The following is an 8,453-nucleotide window of genomic DNA, read 5'->3' as shown; positions in this document are numbered from 1 at the left end:
CCAAAGAAGCTGACTAAGCTTAGGTTGGAAGTTCAGACTTTCAGACAGAAGGAGGATGAAACACTTTATGAAGCTTGGGAGAGATACAAGCTACTGACTAGGCAATGCCCTCCAGACATGTTCTCCAAATAGACCAAACTAGATATCTTTTATGAAGGTTTGGGTGAGATGTCCAAGATGAGCCTAGACACTTCTGCAGGTGGTTCATTGCACAAGAAGAAGACACCAGAGGAGACTATTGAGCTGATTGAATTAGTTGCAAGCAACCAATATCTCTACTCATCTAACAGGAATCCTGTGAACTCTGAGACCTCTCAAAAGAGAGGTGTGTTGGAAGTAGAAGCTGTTAATGCTCTTCTTACTTAGAACAAGCTGATGTCTCAGCAAATAAATCTACTTACTCAACAGATGGGTGACATGCAAGTCTCAGCTATCCACACCCAAAATCCACCATAGCAAGACTGCATAATCCACTATGGCAAATAATAACGCTAATGCCAATGTGGTAAATCTGAATGGGGATGATCAACAGAGGAGAGTGCTTGGCTCTTATTCTGCTCCTACTGCAGACCTTTATGGAAAGAGCATTGTGGTGCCTCCTATAACTGCAAACAACTTTGAGTTGAAGCCACAATTGGTCACCCTGGTGCAACAAAATTGCCAATATCATGGACTTCCTCATGAAGATCCAAATCAGTTTATTTCTGATTTTCTGCAGATATGTGATACTGTGAAGACAAATGGAGTGAGAAGTCTCCTATGACATGGCAGGTAACTTTATGCAAAATGATAATTATGATTATGCTCAACCTTCTTCTGAACAGGTGAATTACATGGGGAGTGGTCCTAGAAATCCCAACAATGATCCATATTCTAAGACATACAACTAGGGATGGAGGAATCACCCAAACTTTGGGTGGAGGGACCAACCTCAGAGACCTCAGAACTTCAACAATAGTTTTCAGGGCGGTTTCCAGCAGAACAATGATTTGGAAGCAATATTGACAGGTTTTAGACAGGAAACCAGAGCATCCATCAAAAACCTAGAGATTCAAATGGGTCAATTAGCCACAAAGGTTAATGAAATTAATCAGAGGACCACTAATAGCCTTCCTGGTAACATAATTCCAAATCCAAGAGAGGAATGCAAGGCTATCACCGTAATAAGTGAACAAGTGGCAAGTACGAAAGCACAAGTTATACAGGAAACCAGAGCCTCTATTAGAAACTTAGAGGTGCTAGTGGGCCAACTGAGCAAGAAAATACTTGAGAAGTCTACAAGTACATTTCAAGAGGATACAGTGGTGAACCCAGGAGAAGATTGCAAGGCTATTCAATTGAGAAGTGGTAAAGTAGCTGGCTCTGAGACCAAGGCCAATGAAGAGCTAGTTAAAAAGGAAGCTCCAGATGAGAAGAAGGAAGAAGTAGAGCACGCCCCTCCAAAGCGTGCAGACAACCCATTCCCAGACTCTCTTGACACTTATCCTACACTGCCAAAGGCTCCTGAGTACAAGCCTAAGATGCCGTATCCTCAGAGACTTCAAAAGGAGACCAAGGACAAGCAGTTTCCAAAGTTCTTGGAAATCTTCAGAAAGTTACAAATCAATATTCCTTTTGCTAAGGTTTTGGAGCAAATGCCTATCTATGTCAAGTTCATGAAGGAGCTGTTGTCAAAGAAAAAGCGTTTAAAGGGAGATGAGACAGTAGTCCTGACTAAGGAATGTAGTGCTGTAATTCAGAATAACTTGCCAAGGAAGATGCCAGATCCAGGGAGCTTTCAAATTCCATGCACCATTGGGAGCACAACCTTTGAGAAAGCCCTATGTGATCTAGGGGCAAGCATAATTCTAATGCCCTTATCTGTGATGAAGAAGCTGCAAATCCAAGAGGCACAACTCACAAAGATAGCATTACAGATGGCAGACAAATCTATGAAGCCTGCATACGGATTAGTGGAAAACATCTTGGTTAAAGTAGGTAAGTTCTTCCTCCCAGCAGACTTTGTGATTCTTGACACAGGGGAGGATGAGAATGCCTCTATAATTCTAGGAAGACCATTTCTAGCCACTGAAAGAGCTCTGATTGATGTAGAAGTGGGTGAATTAGTGCTTAGAGTGCATAATGAGCAACTGGTCTTTCATGTCTTCAAAGATGTACATTCAACAGGTGAAGAAGAGAGGTGCATGCAGGCTGAGCTTATTGATCCAAACCTTCAAGAACCCCCTGATGATGCACAGCAGAATATGCAACTCAAACCTCCTTTGGTGACAACCGATAAAATTCTGCCTGACATCAAACCTAAGTTTGGTGTTGAAACTGCATCATCCACCAAGGAGGAGGTCCCCAAAAAGAAAAAAATACCCAGAGGATGGAGAAACAAAAAGATCCCCACTGAAGGTTTCTCCCCAGGAATGAAGGTGGTGTTGACCAGCAATCCAGCATGGGTTTATACAGTAATCAAAATCCTCTCTCTGGAGCATATTGAGCTACGTTATGGAGACACAGGAAAGAAGTTCAAAGTAAGGGGTGAAGAGCTGAGCCCCTATGATCCTCCTCCTTAGAGGAGCTGACCGTCAAGCTAGTGACGATAAAGAAGCGCTTGTCGGGAGGCTACCCGATAAATTCGTATCCTTAGCTATTTTTGTAGTAGTAGTTTTCTTAGTTATTTTATTTTATTTATTTTTTTTTGAAGTTCTTACTAATTTTCTGATCATGCAGCTATGTTCTTCCAGGAATCGAACACCTCAAGCTATATTTCAAAAAAAAAAAAAGAGGCACACGACGCGATCGCGTCATTGACGCGAACGCGTCAATCATGTGTGCATGAAAAATAAATTTGAACAGAGAGTTGCGCGGGAGTGGCGCAAGAATGATGCCTCTAGCACAAACAAGCCCACGCAGACGCATGGCTCACGCGACCACATCATTCATGATTTTTGCCACTTCACGTGACCGCGTCATCCACGCGGACGCGTGACCCGAAAAATCGATGTAAAAGGTGTTTGGACAGAGAGTTAAGCTGGCTTGAGGCAAGAAGTGTGCTAAAAGCACAAATTTGGTCGCGAACGCATGCCCGACGCGTCCGCGTCAATTGCATAAATGGCCATCCACGCGTCCGCGTTGCTCACGCGAACGCGTCGTATGAAGATTTGGTTCCCAAGCCATGCGAACAGAAAGTCACACGAGCGCGCGGCTGGCTTCGCGCGAATCGCACAAAATCCAGGGCACGCGGTCGCGTGCCTGACACTAACGCGTCATTATGAAGAATGCGCGACATACGCGATCGCGTGACCCACGCAAACGCGTCGCTTGCGCCGCCCAGTTTTCTTTCTCTCTCTCTCCCAATCCTACTTCTCTCTTATTCTCTTATCCTTTTATTTTTTCTTTCATTTTAATATTTGTCTTTTCTATTTTCAGTTCTTCTTTGCTTGAGGACAAGCAAACCCTTAAGTTTGGTGTTGACACTGCGCTTACAGGTTTTCTAGTACAAAAGGGAGGCGAATCATCTTCGCGAAGGAGCACAACCTAAAGAATAAAGCGACCGCTAGGATAATTAAGGTGGTTGAGTTCCTTTCATTTTTTATTCCTCCCCTCTTTTTCTATGTTATGTTCCGGTTTCCTGTTATTTTGCTTTGTTTGTTGCATGATCCTTTATTAGTTAGAATCTTAGGACTAGTTTAGTTTTTCTATTGCTTTAATTCTGAAAAGATGTCTCATGTATTACTCACTGAGCTTAAATAAAAAAAAATATAGGAGTGATATATTGCATGAGAAAGTGGGTCTATATTGAATAATAGTCTTATTTACTTAAATGTGGTGGTATTTTCTGTGATTCTGAATGCATGACATGAACAGTGCATATTTTTTGATAGTGAAGTCTATGAATGTTAAAATTGTTGGCTCTTGAAAGAATGATGAAAAAGAGAAATATTATTGATAATCTGAAAAATCATAAAATTGATTCTTGAAGCAAGAAAAAGCAGTGAAAAACACAAAGCTTGCGAAAAAAAAAATAAAATAAAATAAAAAGAAAAAGAAAAAGCAAGCAGAGAAAAAGCCAATAACCCTTTAAACTAAAAGGCAAAGGGTAAAAAGGATCCAAGACTTTGAGCATTAATGGATAGGAGGGCCCTAAGGAATAAAATCCTGGCCTAAGCGGCTAAATCAAGCTGTCCCTAACCATGTGCTTGTGGCGTGAAGGTGTCAAGTGAAAAGCTTGAGACTGAGCGGTTAAAGTCGTGGTCCAAAGCAAAAAGAGTGTGCTTAAGAGCTCTAGGCACCTCTAACTGGGGACTCTAGCAAAGCTAAGTCACAATCTGAAAAGGTTCACCCAGTTATGTGTCTGTGACATTTATGTATCCGGTGGTAATACTGAAAAACAAAATGCTTAGGGTCACAGCCAAGACTCATAAAGTAGCTGTGTTCAAGAATCAACATACTGAACTAGGAGAGTCAATAACACTATCTGAATTCTGAGTTCCTAGGGATGCCAATCATTCTGAACTTCAAAGGATAAAGTGAGATGCCAAAACTATTCAGGATTACAGTTGTAAACCCCACCATAAGAAGAGACATGGGCTTAATCGAACTCTCATTCTCATGCAAATTCACATCCTAAGCTTATATTAGTTTTGGTTGCTTGAGGACAAGCAACAGTTTAAGTTTGGTGTTGTGATGCGTGAGCATCTTGTCTATCTTTTCCTAGTGAATTTGCATCTAAATTGTCTTGCTTTTACTAGTTTAATTTATGTGTGGATTTATAATTTAAGAATTGTTTTCGCTCTTTATTTTTATGAATTTGGGTGGAACGGAAGTATGACCCTCTTTCTATTTGAGTTCTTGTAAAACTTGGAAAAGCTCTTTACCTGAACAACAGCTTGAAAACTATTTCTCCTAAATTTTAATTATCTGAATTTAATAGGATACATGACATATAATCCTTTTTTCTCTTGGATAATTAGAGTTTTTGTGGCATATAAACTAGAAATTGATTATCACCCTCTAATTGGAATTAATTGACCAAGGAATTGGCAGTTAATGAATTTTAGGGGAGACTAGGAAGGTCTAAGAAATTAGGGTCTAGTCACATACAGTTTGTCATAAATTAAATCCTGCATAATTAAATTAGTTAGTAAGAAAAGTTAATCCGGAAAAATAGATAACTCTGAAACCTTAACTACTTTCTCAATATTTTATTCCCAAATTAATCATTTCCCTGTCTTCTATTTAATGCTCTTTGAATATTCAACACTCTTTTCTGTTTGTCTAACTAATCCTATCAAACGCTATTGTTGCTTAATCCATCAATCCTCGTGGGATCAACCCTTACTCACGTAAGGTATTACTTGGTACGACCCGGTGCACTTGCCGGTTAGTAAGTGTGGTTGTAAAATACCGCACCACCGCCACCCATGGAGCCATGGGCTGCGCCCAATCGCCGTCGGGGTCACCGTGTCTTCGTCCCGTTCCTGGAGCCAGCAGTTGTGCCTCTGTCACGCGAGGAGGAGCGCGACCCACCGCGCAGAGCTGCGCCGCCGTGTGCTATCATCGTCGCCTCGGATTGATGCCGCCGTCGAGCTTCGAGGAGAGAGAAGGAGGTTGCGGGGAGGATGAGGCGCGATGGGTCATGGAATTGCGTTTTGAGGTAGGGTCGCTTTCCAAAAACTATATTTTATATATTGGAATTATTACATATGGATACTGATGTGAGTGAATGTGTATTTGGTGATTGTATCAGCCTTATGTATAGCTTGATTTGCCTTGGTTGGTTATGAACGTCTGTTGGTTGAATTGTTGTGTGGTTTTGTAAAACGAAATGCTTTTCAAGTTGATTCTTTTAAAGCTTTGAGATCGAGTTTAACCCGTTGAGAATTGATTTGAGTTAATTTTTATTGAGAATGTGAAAAATAGAATCCACTCTTGAATTCAGCCTGGCTTGCTTTAAATGATCTGGTTTGATAAATGAATGTTGCTGAACTGTTTCTTTAAAGCTTTGGAAATGAGTTAATTCAGTTGATATTTGTGTGATTTTGAAACGATTTTCTTGAGATATGCCAATGAGGCGACTGTTGAATTTAGCTTGATTTTGAATTGATTTTGGATTCTGGACTATTGAAAAGGATTATGGGACGGTTTAGTTGGGACCCGAACCGGGTGGCAAAGTCCAAGTTTTAGGGGAGATGCTGCCAAAATTTCTATAAAATCCGAGTCTTTATTGAATGTTGTCTGGAAAAATGATGAGTTAAAGACTTCTACTATTTTATTTGAATTATCAAGAAAATGATGGTTCATCCTTTTGAAACGAATTATTAAAGGGAAAATTCTGATTTAGTCTTGCTTCTTAAGAAAGGCATGGTATCTCTTTCAGGAGAAAGTTATTTAGAATGAAACTTATGTTTTAAAGCTGTTTTAAATGTGACAAGGGCAATGCCTTTGAATTTGACTTGAGGGTTTCAATTAGAGGAGTTTCAATGACTTTGAAAGAACCCGAATGTCTATTGACAAGTTTCGTTTTGAAATGTTTTGAGAAAGGTTTTAAGTACTCTTTGAATTCTGAATTCTTGCAAGACTAAAACAATTTTGAACAGTTGAAACGTTCTAGAATTTATCATGGGGTTGAAGTTGGTTTTGCCTAAGTAAAGGAAACGGCTTTGAAAGAAGTAAATAATTACATGACTCGGTTTGGCTTAGATCCTATTTTCTTACTCAAATCGGAAAGCCAATGTTTTAATGATTTTAAATGAATTTGGCGGAATGAGTTATGTTATTCTCTCCTAAAGACTTGGGACTCTGCCGAGAAACTTTTGTTATAAAATTCCATTGTTGGATGGGTGATTCTGAATATCTCAAAGAGATTTTTAACTTGCCATGATTATGGAAGTTTTGGAAAGAGGGTGCCAAGAGTGGCATTGTTTCTAAAAAGGGGAATTTACCTTGAGTAAAAGTGGCTTATGAGCCTGAGATGATTTGAGAAATGAGATCTTTAAAGCCAAGGCTGAAAAGAGTTGAAATTTGATTTCAAAGTGAAATGACTTGAGAAAAGTGATTTATGGCCTAAAAGCCGGTTTTATGAATTTGATTATTTTGAATGGTGGAAGTGCTGTTTTTATTATGGGCCAGAATGGCTGTGTATGATTATGAATATTGGCTGGTTCTGGATTGAACCGTGAGCCGGAATGGCTGTGTATGATTATCAATATTGGCTGGTTCTGGATTGAACCGCGAGCCGGATGGCTGAGATGGATGTTGATCCATGGCTGAGAATGAATGCATATATGCTGAGATATTGATAAATGTGAATGTTGCACTTCCACTATCGGAGATGAGAGTTTCCCTGGGAGGAAGCAGTGGCTAGCCACCACGTACTCCAGGTTGAGACTCGAAGCTCTTTTGACCCTATGTCGTAAGTGTGGTCGGGCACTGTGAAAGCCCGGATGAGCTCGCCCCCGTAAATATTCACCAGTGAAGGTGATGGATATGGATCATGATTATGATCAAGTTTATATTGAGTATAACTCGAGTTGGGGATGCGCGACAGAGGGACAGTCCAATGGTTAGCTACCAGGACTTGTCGGGTTGGCTCTATAACTGACAGATGATATCATCAGCCACTAGGGACAGGCATGCATCATATGTATCTATGTGACATTGTTTGGGTGTGCATATTATACTTGGTTTGCCTATGTGAATAATTGGTAATTGTTCTACTTGCAATAACTGTTGTTTGTACTTGCATCTTCCTATTAATTCCCAAAAACCCTCTACTGAGAACCCTTTCGAGGATGATGTTCTCACCCCCCCTACATTTTTCTCCTTTCAGGATATGGGCGCAGAAGTTACGAAGAGCTTATTTAATTGTTGTTGTGATGCTCTGTATTGTTTTAGTTATAGTCTATTGTACCCTCGCCTTTATCTTGATATAATCTGTAAGAGGGATAGGAATTGTATTGGATTATATATATATATGGATGTACTCTTTATGAGTTTTTGTAAGTTGTATGGTATTTATGGATGTACGTTATCGAACGAAAGTATAGTTGGGAGCAGTATTGTGGTTTAAAGTTTTAAACAGGCTCATATTTTAATATTAAATAGTATAAGTGTCGTTGTAATGTCTGAACTATCAGAGTTGCGCAGCTGGAAGCGTGAGCTTTGGTAGTTAGGGTGTTACAGATAGGACAATAATGGTTTGTGGTTATGCTTGGTTTCTATACAGCCAAAGCTGGTATGGTCATATTTCTATTGATCACAGTTTCTATAGTATATGATGCAATTGAGACAGCGACTCCCATTAAAGTCGCTATTTAATTTCCATTGGTCAATACTCTAGGCTTAAACTATTATATGCTACTAGATTCTTATATTATCTTGCACATTATTTTGTTTAAGAATTTAAAATAAGATTAATTATCCAAATTAATTTTTGATATTTTTAAATTTGGATATTTTAGCTC

Source organism: Arachis ipaensis, chromosome B05 (assembly GCF_000816755.2).
Source record: "Arachis ipaensis cultivar K30076 chromosome B05, Araip1.1, whole genome shotgun sequence".
In the NCBI taxonomy this organism is placed as follows: Eukaryota; Viridiplantae; Streptophyta; class Magnoliopsida; order Fabales; family Fabaceae; genus Arachis; species Arachis ipaensis.
This window is presented reverse-complemented; position numbering follows the sequence as displayed.